The following is a 12,461-nucleotide window of genomic DNA, read 5'->3' as shown; positions in this document are numbered from 1 at the left end:
TTCAATCATGTAACACGTTCATTATACTCCAAACAGTTCTAAAAATTGTTCATTTTGCCAAGATTACTGTCTAAGAAATAGCTAATAGCAAGACAGAACAAAATTATTCAGGAAGTGATTACACTATCTATCTCAAATATCATACCCTCTCACTTTCAGATAACAGATACAATTAACAATGGAGAAAAAATATTACAAAGCAGAAATTAGTTTTCAGCAAACAGAAATAAAAGCAGTAATTCATCTCATGTCAAGCACCTCACATTTGGGTTGAGTAGAACTCAATGGGCTTTCCAGAGCCGCAACTGATCTCTGAGGCCACGATTACAAACTAAGAAGTGGTACTTTCCGATCAGATTGCTTTCCTGATCCAGTTCACTTCAAAGCTTTACAAATATTTGTGCTGGCTCAATGGAGGGAGCAGAAATAAGCAGCTGGGGAGAGGGATACATGTGCTGCATGGCCAACAAATAAATGCGTATGTGCAGCCTTAATCCCCTCTGAAGATTCCAATAATTGTATAAACAGGCTGGCCCTGTAAACCAGCCACTTGCATTGCCTGAAGTAATGCAATCATGCCTCTTAAGTCTCTGATGAGGGCTGAAAACTGCTCTACAGATCAGACAGCATCTCTATTACATCAAGCAGCAACGTCTTTTGACAGGGCCATGGAACTGTCATATAGGTGGGGAGATAATGCACATCCTACACTTAATTCATCATCCTTCCTTCCAGCAGTAGAACTCCCACAGAAATCCAGTAAATGGAAGATACAGATATTTACTCTGAGTTGAAACAACATACTCCAATAAATAAATAATTCCAATGCTGGAAGCTGAAGCTGAGAGTAGAATCTATCTTAAAGACAGATTTCAGCTGCTTGTAAAGAATAAAACAACATCTTGGCATCAAATGGGTTTCTAATGGGAAATTTTAAACTCAACAAGCCCCTAAAGAACTTGGTAACTAGGAACCCAGTTGAGAACACTTTACATTTAAATACACTACTTTTACACTGACTTTATATTAGACCAGAAAATATATTTTATCATATATAATCCAAAAATTAGACTGGTCAACCTCTAGCAGACAGAGCTCAACTTAAGATGTAAAGAAATACCGCAGCTCTAGGTTATCAGTACAATGAGATCAGAAGTCTCCCTTTAAGCCTGCTGACCCCTTTAACACAGGAGGTTTGACTTCATCAGCAACCGACATAAAGGTTTTGTGACCTCTGCCTTCAGGCTCTAGAGACAAGACTTACAAGTCTATCACCTCAGAGTTACATCTATCTGAAGTTATGCTTGCTTTCTGCCACAGGAATGGAATGGAATCAGAAGCATTAAAAGTGATATTACTCAAATTTGTATCAATTAATCTATTTCGTATCAATAATATCTTTTAAACTAAATTATATTCCAGTTTGATGTTTAGATGATTCCTGACTCTAAACCAAGCAAGCACTGTCAAAAAACACTTAAGTGGAAAACTTCATGTTAAATTCTTTATTGTCGCTTCAACTTTTATTGTTGAGATGCCTAAAAATCCTGAAAAACTGGCTATTTGTAACTTTTTTCTATTTATCTTGTCTCTGTTTCCACTTTTATAGTAAATAATGTGCTCTGACACATGGTTGAGAATTGATTACAAGCTTAATCTATAGAATAGCGATTCTATTATTAATATGACATTAAAAAAGAAAAATCAGCCTGGATAACAGTATGAGGGGAGTTTTTTCTATTTATTACATTAGTTATTAATGCACGTAAAGCACAATATTCAGACTGAAGTTAATTATATTCTGTATTTTTGAGACATGATCATTGCAGCAAGTATATTTTATTAACAAGAGATTCAAAAGAACAACAGTAATTTTTTCTTTCTGCAAGAAACTAAGCCATGGCAACATCTTAGTAACCACTATGTCAGAGAGTACTCTGTTCTCTGACATGTGCTCTCTTTCAAGTTGAAATACAGTTCCACAAGTACTACTTACAGCTCACCAGTTTCTAATAAAACCTCCACTTCACTGTTTTGTATACTTTTATGCTTGCAACACACTCTCCCTTTTCCTCTCCAGAGAATCTCCAGGTTTTGCGTTTTATCCAATGCATTTTGATGTCAATATCTCTTCAAGTCACTGTTCTATTTACTCAAATTATTTCATACTTGAGCAAGATTCAAATGTTTACATGCTAAGCATAGCAGCCGTAGCAATTTGTGCTTCAATCTTTCACAGATTCTAAACCCTTCATGACAATATCTTGTCATGATAAAGCTAGGCAATGATGCTAAAAGAATACACCATTTAGCACATTGATGCTCTGTGTGTTTGCTGAATAGTGAAGACCACAGCTACTGTGAAATGAAGATTTGATGCATCATTTAAGAGGCCAGGGTTTTTATATGCACATTAAAAGCTATGATTTGATTTATGACTGATATTTGAACCAATGCAAAGTCATGTTCGGACAAACATGGCACTTACGTATTTGCTATTTGATCCAAGATCACGTTCACACAGATGTATCAACTGAGTATTTGCTGTATTTTCATTACCCAGCTAATGAACTCAAAGCTCTCTCAGTTTCCCTGTGTGTCCCAAAACTCCTTACCTATTTATATGGAAGTAATTTGGTTTTCCTAAGGTTTGCAATACTGTAGAAATGTCTAACAGGCTTATTATATAAGCCAAGATTTTGAACTGATCAACATTTAGGGATACAGTTAGGGATACTGCAACTTCAGGAATCAGTGCTCAGGCTGAGGCTAAATCTGGTTGCGTGGCATCCCCGGAATTAAGACTTTTTTTTTTTTTTCTTTTTTTAAAAGGAACAAACCAAAACCACCACAAAAACTATGTCTTGTGAACTCTAAGCACTAGTACATGTTCGAAACCATTACCAAATTTTTCCTAAAAACAATACGTAAAAGTAACTTCGGGTGGTGAATTCCAAGTTGATTCTGACATGTACGGCATTTACAAACAGCCTACGCATCTGTCCTGACACGCCACTGACTGGAAACCAGATCCTTAAAACTAAATTGGAATGCTGCAATTGTTTCCTTACACACGTGATTACGGCATCTCAGATTATGCAAAGCAGCTTCTCAGCAATTTTCTAACTATACCCTGATACTCTACAGAGACTTCATTTGTTGAAGGATAAAGATACCTGAGGGTAAAATGCAAGCAGAAATTGCATTTTAGTGTGGTGACTAAGCGATTATCTCCAATATAATCAATTTTTGAAGTAAATAAAACATCAGCCTCTTGCTAAGTCTCCTGCAGAGTCCATTTTTGCTACATATGGTAAAAATAAACTTCAGAGGGTATCAAATTAAAGACATCTGTGCAACTAAAATTGTCAATTAAAATTATAATCTAATACATACAGAGGCAGTGCCAGGCAAAATCGGCCATTTTCCATTAAACATCCTGGCTGTGCTGTTACATAAACTTCTATAAGCCAAAAGCTTTACTTGCTCACGTGCTTGATAAAAATGAAACAAAACAAAAACCCATCAAGACTAACAACTGCTCTATCCAGAAAGACATCATACCTTCTATAAGCAAAGCTGTTTAGTAACTCACACTAACAAAAGTGAAATTTTAGTCATACTACATTTATGAAAAGAAATAAAAAACAATTGCCACCAACAGTCAATTAAGGACTGATGCACTTTCTAAAACTGATATTTCAACAATCTTTAGGGTTCATGTACATGTACGGATAATTTAAAATGTGTTCTTATAAACTACGATATAAAAATCCCTTTTGTTTTATATCCACAGATTTTATGTGTGATATAGCAATTGCTATATATTACCAATAATCCCTTGGCATAATTATTGGCAGGACTGGGAGTAACACACTCTTTACAATTTAGAATCCTTGCTGTGTTATAAATAAAAGTACCTGTCTTAAGTTTAAATTTATAGTAAAATGAAGGATAAGATATAACTAATTAATTTTTTGTTCTGAGAGCATATTTATCCTTCCTGTATGATTTCAACCTTGCTTGAAGAGGAATATTCCTATGACATCAGTACTTCAACTGAATACAACCTAATTCAAATTATATTATATATAATATTAATATTATTTTTCAGCCACATAATTTAACATTATGCAGAAACCAACTAGCATTATTTTAAGTTGTACATAATTTTGTGATTTTAAACAACATGATAAAAGCTTGAGAGCATTAAGTTGTGACAGTACACACATTTGAAAGGCAGAATTCATTCAGTATTTACTATTACTGATATTAAAATACCAGGAAAAGAGCAACTTTGGTGAGAAGAAATTAAAAAAAAACCTTTAATTTCTATTCATTTGCTTCCACGAACATAAAATTTTCATAGCACTGTCACCCCACATTGTTGTGTCACGTCCCCTTGTTCCTTCCCCTTCTCACTATACTTACAGTTCCCCCTCCCCACACAATGTCCCTGAACTACTTACTATGCAAACAGCAAACATGCTGTAGCTGGTTCAGAGCCGCATGTTGCAACTGGCTCCCTACTGCTCCTATGCTGATTGGCAATTGACAGACCAAACAGAACATATAATTGTTGAATTCATATTGCATCATTTCCTCAGGAGAGTCAATAACGTGTTTTCCTTTCTTCTTCCCAGTTACCAACTTTCATAAAAATTAAAGAGCTTTAATGCCTTTGCCACCACTACTCTTCTGTCAAATTCAACAAGACCTGCAGGTTCAAAGTTATTGGTGGGAGGAGAGGACAGCAGATAAACTGCATATACCTGACGTTCTTAGGAAACTAGACTAAGAGAGATGAGAAAATCTTGAGAACAGTTTTCAGAATAGCAGTTTTGGAGCATAAATTTCCTCCAAGACAGATTTGGACATTTCCTTCCCCAGTCCCTTCCCCCTCCCCCCGCCTTCTTTTTCTTTTTTCAGTTCACTTTAAGTATTTGTTTTATATTTACTAAAGTTTGTAGAACACACAAACAGTACAATGGGTGCCTGAAATTATGTCAGTACTCAGAGTATTCTACAGTTTTCCAGGGTCACTCACTTTTTCTCCTAATCACATACTTTATTTAGAAAAAGATAACTGGCTGTCCTTGAAATACTGGTTAAATATTCACTTTGGCTGAGGATTTCTGACCCGTGGGCAAGTTCTTACAGACATCTTGATGGCAACATTCTTTCTGAATGAAGAGCTATTGTTTTGGAACAATACTTTTAATCTGAAAAGGGGGGAGGGGGAGGGAAAAAAGGTATCTTACGTTAAAATTACTTAATGTAAAAAGTTGAAAGATGACCTGGACTTTTTAGCATGCTGATGTTTCACTAGAATCTTACCTGCCCTTCAATCATAACCTAAGCCCCCTTTTTAAAAACACATAGGCACAACTTTCCACCTGACCAAGCCCAGATTTTGCCACCTTGCACAGGTCCTGCACAGGTCCTGCTCAGAATAATCAAAATAACCCCCCCACAACACTGCATCTGTATCTGTTACTACAATAGCTTTCCTACTTAGGAACAGCATTCCTTTAAAAGGAACATGAAGTCTCATAGTTTTCCCTTTTCATTTACAGCTTAAACTTCCACATCTAATCGCTGCCTGGCTTGGGGCAAAAGTCCAGTTACTTTGGCATCTGACGTTGCAACTTCTGCTTCAAAGATCAACAACAACAAATATTTTTCTGCCTCAAGTATACCTCCTTTTCAGTCTCCACATCCCCAAATCTCGGTTCAGTTTTGCCTTTACCCTGGCACACTTAGCTTCGATACTCTGTCAGCTGTCTTACCCTTCTCTTTCATAAGTCATGTCAACCCATCCTCAAATCACCTCCTTCATCCCCTCGGGTCTTCTAGTCTTCTATCTCTGCCCTCTAGTATCTGCACAGCTGCACTCTTCTCACCATCTGCACCCCCTTGCATGATTCATTACCAAACACAACAGACCGGGATTATTCACTATTTGAAAAGCTACAGTGGAATTTACATCTGTTTCTGGAAGATATTCAAGAACTCTGAATTAGCCTTCTTAGTAGAGAACACCACCACTGTGTATTTGCAGTGGTTTTATTTCACTGATGAACTTTATTTCCTTGCCCGCACATAATAACAAGTCGTATTCAAATAAACTAAATTCAGCTTAACAGAGGATACATATCCTAGTGAAGAGAATGACCCTCAGGTAAGATATTACAGGCTTAGGCCCCTTCCACTTGCAACTGTCTTTTTGAAAATTAATTGAGTAATCCCAGTGGGCTAGCTTTCACAGTCTTCTACTAGTAGACAAAGTCTAATGTCTCCTATAAACAGCACCTGGAGTTGTGTAGTTTACTCATTTTTTGGTGTAGTACAATTTTACTCATTCGTTCAAAGTATTTTTACAGGCTCTTGTTGCTCAGCTAGTACATTTAAATAAATAAATAAATAAAGCTTTCTAAAAATAAACTAACTTTGATTTAATGGCATGCCACAACTCAGAGCACCCAGACTGGAACGTGAAACAAAATTCTCTTACTTTTTGTTGCTGCTGGTTTGGGGTGGGGCTTTTTTTTGTTAAGAAAAAGACCTTCATTTTTGTTCTGGTAATTTAGAAATTCCCACCTTAAAAAGTTTTTCTTTGTGATAAATTTATCACACAAAAGCAACATTCACACTGAATTAGCACGGCTGACAGGAGTCTTGGCAACAGGTATGAATGCAATGAATCTACATTATTTGGCAAATGGACATCAAGTACTTGTACTTCCAAGCTACTGACATGTCAGATAGAGGATATACTTGGGACACATGACTTCACATTTCTAAATCAGGTCACTCACTACAGTATAGAGATCACAAGCCTCACACTCCTGCACAATTAAAAAATGTCAAAATATAACCAATTACTTTCCTGGCATCTAACCTCTCTACTCACCCTTCAAATGACATGAAGGGCGTCCACTTACTGGTTTAACAGCCCCATATTAAAAGCATCACCACTGCTGTCTGCCTGCCACTTCACTTCTCCTTCCCACTTGCTTTTACTAAGGAAGCACCTGAACTGCAGAAAAGTGGAAGAAAAACAGCAGTCCAATAAAACAGACAGGATAAGATAAGCTGTTTAAAAAGTCATGTATGTACTTTAATACACCAGTATTAATTCACTTTGTAATGCATTTCAGCTGACTGAGATAAAGTAGTTATAGGGACATAGCACCTGAAGCCTTCTGCTGAGCTAAAGCTGGTTGCAAAATAATGTTAAGCTACAGTTAGACAAACCAGATTAAGTAATGGAATAGTTCCCTGACATCAAAAGGATATCCCTTCTATAACTCCCTGACATTGTCAGCCCTGCATCTTCCCTCTCCCTTCTTTATTTCCAGCCACGCAGCTCCATCCTGCCTGTGCTGGCTCTCTCACTTGCCTGACCTCTCTGATCACATCTGTAACAGTAAATAAAACAGGGCCAGAGCACAGGCTCAAGCCATGCTGTTGGCATCCTCTCTGACACCATTTTGGCCCATAGCAGCTTGGCACTCTCCCAGACAAATGCCCAGGCACAGTTAAGGGGACAGCAAATGAAGAGCAGCAAACTGCTCTCCACTGGTATCTGGATGCAACCATACTCCTTTTCAGAATGAAGACTGTCAGGTGCATCCAATTTTGCTACTTTGTTCTAGGTCCAGAGAACAGTCCCTGGCATATTTTATTCCCTAGTGTAGACACAGCCTTAGTGAAACAATTCAGCTCATTTAGCTGGTAGAAGTGTAACAGAGATAAATAACATTAATAGTTAGACATAGCTGAACAGACTCACTAAGGGGCAGCAAAGAGGAAGGACGGAAACATGAATGGTAGCAAAGGAAAGAAACATAAAGGAGCCTGGCTGATCTTTAACAACAGTTGCTAGATCAGATCAGGCCACGCTGTATAACCACACCTCTGGCTGTAAGCCTCAGATATGCAGGTCTGTCAGGAACAACACAGAGAGGGGAATAATCGTTGTTTTTTTTTTTCTATTTATGTGTTCATTCAAATACACAAATACACCTGTGTGTCATATAGAAGAGAAAAAAAAAGAATGATAGCTGCAAACTGAACAATTCTACATTCTTAAAGGATAATCACTATTACATTTCCACAGGATTTATAATCCTTAGAAAATGCAACTCTGTGTAAATTTGGTTAGAATTATGGCAGCTAAGTAGGCAGAAAAATCAGGTGTCCAAAACATATATTCAAGTTGAACATTTGACAGCTGTCTGAAAACACTGGCCTATTTATGTACACTTACATCTCTGTAGAAGAGATGTATAGTACACAAAGAGAAGCACAGTACACAAAAATGTACAGCTGTTCCATTTTTCAAAACCACTATCCCATGCTGATTGTCTCTTAGTTACATGAATAGTTAAGCTTTTACCTGACTTGCTTCTAATCAGACTGGCCTGCTTAAGTGCACATAGCAGTCTTGTGTCCTGAAGTGGGTAAGAAGAAAGAAATTACAGTTATGTATGTTTGTAAATATATATATACAAGTTCATTTCAGAGGTAAGAAAAGCAGTTCTAATTTCTTATGTGCTCTTCTCTGTCGGCAACTATGTGCAAGATGAATAAACACATTATACCATATATACAGTATAACAACATAAGTCTTCCTTATGCTCACAGAATAAAATTTCCAACAACCAGCTGGTCAGAAACAACCACAGCCAGAACATTCTCCTCCTTACAGCTCTCTCTTACAACGAAACTGTATCCATCCAGCATCTTTCACTGATAAAAACCCCACTCAACCCCCCCTCACAATGCAGCATACTTACTGCAAACTGAATATTAACCTAGAGTAAGAAAAAGGTTTTGAAAACCACACTTAAGCATTCCCAACCCTGCTGAGTAAACTTCAGTGACCAATATTCTGTGCATACCTGCATTGGCTAGTTTTTAGAATTAGAATTCCTAACCATCAAGAATCCTCCATTAGAAACATAATTTTTATGAATAGTTTTTGTAATCTTCCCCTGAAAATTGCCAACAAGCCACCAATATTCATTACAACCTGAAGGCTGCAATTAATTTTATTTTAATATAAGAGCGGGTGAATTCCTCAACCATTGTAACGGAGCATTCATCAGCCCTATTGTAAAGAGTACTGCTAAGCACTGCCTGCTAATGAATCCAGGAGTCACCAAAGTAGTCTTCTGACACAACACCCACCTTCTCCCTCTTCCTCCTCCTCAAACCCAAATGGTTCCATATTGTATTTCTCAGCTTTACTGCTCCAGGAAACATTTACCATCCATATTTAATAAAGATGCAGGAACGATTTGTTTTGTTTAATATGAGCCAGCACCATGACTCCAATGCCATGCACTTCATGACATTCCTGATGAAGCAGTAACACTAACGGGAGGCCAGGAAATACCATCAGGAATTCAAGTCTTCACTTTCAAACAGATTTTGAAAATAGAAAATAGTTGTTCTTTGCATCTGAATATTCATATTCTGGTTTAAATTCAGTGTTTTCTTCTGTGAATTGTTACACCAAGCATTTCCAGTAAATAATTATTTAAGCCAAAACAAAACAGGCATCTTTCCCTCTTATTTCTGTAACAAAAAAATATAATGGCAATACAGGCCTATATGCAGATAAGAGAACTTACTCAGAGTAAGTTTGCTGGATGCATAGGTTCATAAAACAAGACAGTAAGCCCTGCCCCCAATACTTAATCATAGGCTGTAGAACAGTTTCAAATGACCCCATTTTTGTTAAATCTAAATAAAAGTAGGATAGATTGTGGTATCATTTTTCCATGCAAAATAAATCAAACTCTTCACAAACTGTTCATAACAATTGTTCTCAGCTCTAGGATATTATACACTTAACTGAGTAAGAAATTACTCAACCAGCAGTTAATTTGCACATTGAACAGCAGTTCTGGTTTCCTTTTATATACTTAGCAACAAACTGAAAAGATAAAAAGTACAAGATATGAAAGCACTGAACTAAGTTGCTTTCACATGTATTTCAGCTGCCTGGAAACAAATGCCAAAGAACCTTACAACTTCAGTGGCTATTCTGAGGTCCTCAAGGAAGAGACATTTTTTAACAAGTTCATTTTACTATTTGGAAACATTAAGAAGTTGACATTTTTTTTTTAAAAACCATGACAGTATGTCAGCATTTCTAGAAAGGGAGAGGTAATACACCAAATGCCTGCAATTCTATCTCATACTGTTAGTGTTTCCACAGGCATGAGAAAACTCGAACATAAACCAATAAATTTAGATTAATATAGTGCCATAGAACAAAAATTGTCTGTTTGGTTAATTCTCATCTATCAATCTCCAAAGTAAAACGAAAATCTACTGCTTATGCTTACAGCATTTTAAAACACAGCAAACAATCACATAAACCAGTCATGTTAACAATTCAGGCCCCAGTCAGGACTAGCACACCAATGAACTGTAATTTGTATTAACCTGTGCACAAGAAGCCCTCCACTGGACACAGAAATTGTATTTCCTAGGTACTTAAAAAGACATCCTAGATACTAAAAGGCACATGCAATGCACTTATAAATAAATATTGTTTCATAAGCAGAAACTATGAGAACTGGTATGAGGAAGTGGAATTAGATTTGGCAACACTTCAATTCCACATGCAATCTGGTCACATAACAATCTCCTCGTACCAATTTAATGTTTTTAAAACATGCCAAATATCACACTTTTTAAAATTGAGAGATTTTAGTTTAATTTTGAGGATATCAGTGACTTTGAGCCTAACTTTACTGGTTAAGTACTTTTCCATTCAGTGAATACTCAGCATTCTACTTCATAAAAAGTCCTTCAACATTTAATTTTACAGACCTGTCCCTCTGAAATGCTGAGCACTCCTGAAATATTCAGGATTCTGATGAATAACACATATATACAACTTTCACATAGCAGTCTAACACAGCAATAGATATCAGAACATAAGGAAATTTTATTTACTCTGTTCTTCCAATTGTGCTACTACTTTCCATTTATCAACTATCTGTTGGCGGTTCTTGCTCAGTACTTCTTTCCTTATCAGTTGACTATATATTAATCATTCTTTACAGATTCTACCTCCAATGTTTTTCCTTCTTCAGTTGTTCAAAAACAATCCCAAGATAGCTCCCAGTCCATGTATGTACTCACCAAGTCATGCAACATCTTGCAAGGTTGAAATCGAAGTTATTTTCCAGAATCTGTTCCTTTTCCATTTCATGTGCACATTGGTGATGACTAGTGGCTCTTCGTTAAGAAGAAGCTGCTGACATTCTTTAAAAAAAAAATAAAGAATTAACAAAATTTCCCAAAGCTTACTATTCTAATTTTATATTGATAACATGTAATATGCCTTTTTTTATATTTATGCTTTTTCAGAAAAAAGTCACTCATTTCACCTGAGCTAAAATTATTTTTAAATGACTGATGCTTTCAATACATTAGTTTTACAGCAGGACTACACTGACATCTAGCTAACTATGGTATATGACTAGTATATCCCAGTATCATTCTCATCTATATTTTTCATACTAGAAAAATTCAAAACCACTCAACTAAAACCACCACATTATAAGGACTGTTCTCACAAGAGTCAAAGTCTTTACATAGATAAACTGTTAGAGTAGTTACAGTTTTCAAAGTGCACACATACATGTCCCACAAGATTTCTTTTGCAATTGGCCTTTTAAGTACCATTTACACCGCAAAGTAGAGATTTTATTTTTATATACCTTATAAGATTTGTTAAAAAAAAAAAAGCATACATTGCTATAAAAATAAATGATTTGTTTAAACTGACTCCCCTGTCTACTCCACTAAAAACAAATAAGATTTAGAGATTTTGATGAAGCAGTCAGATTTAATTGTTAAAATTCCAAAATCCTGTAAGAAAATGTTTGTAATTATAATAAATATAAATTCAACTATTTTCCAAGCCAAGTATAATGTTCTCTTCTTTCCCCTTGCAAAAAAATATGCCATATGCAAGAGAAACAGAACTCAGAACTCCAATCTCAGCAGGCAAGCTAAAGCAAGGTAGAGAAAACAAGTGCTAACTGAAGTAAGAGCTGCTTCTAAAAAAACACTAGGAAAATTTACATCGCCCTCTTTGACCACTTTGGATCAACAGTGAGCATCATAATCTATTTTCTAGAACAAGATGAACATCCTAGGCCATGTATCCTACTCTCCTGTAGGACATTATCTTCTCTAATATTTTTATAACACACATAAAATATTAAAAGTATAAGGATACAAAAAATCACAACTGAAATGCAACCCTTTCTAAGGGTTTAAAAATCATAATGCACTTTAAGAAGACTATAGTATTGAGGGGCATGAATAGAAAATGAAGATATTAAAGAACTACTGAAAAGCAAATGAGATAACCACAAGGTTTTCAGGATGTACAGGTTTGTAATAGGCAGACAAAACTCCCATGTCAC

At 36.1% G+C, this 12,461-nt stretch overlaps 1 protein-coding gene across 1 annotated transcript in view; it reads right to left on the bottom strand.

Annotated features, from left to right (window-relative positions):
• The window catches only part of PPARA (peroxisome proliferator activated receptor alpha), a 31,964-nt gene extending 20,675 nt beyond the window's left edge, over nt 1-11,289 (bottom strand). Inside the window, exon 1 of the mRNA XM_061476450.1 lies at nt 11,167-11,289. The gene's annotated coding sequence lies outside the window, so the exon portion shown is untranslated. The remainder of the gene's footprint in view (nt 1-11,166) is intronic.
• Between the last annotated feature and the right edge of the window lie 1,172 nt (nt 11,290-12,461).

Source organism: Pezoporus flaviventris, unplaced genomic scaffold (genome assembly GCF_033815535.1).
Source record: "Pezoporus flaviventris isolate CSIRO_AGI_PZ_B2104156 unplaced genomic scaffold, CSIRO_AGI_Pfla_v1 ptg000096l, whole genome shotgun sequence".
In the NCBI taxonomy this organism is placed as follows: Eukaryota; Metazoa; Chordata; class Aves; order Psittaciformes; family Psittacidae; genus Pezoporus; species Pezoporus flaviventris.
This window is presented reverse-complemented; position numbering and strand designations above follow the sequence as displayed.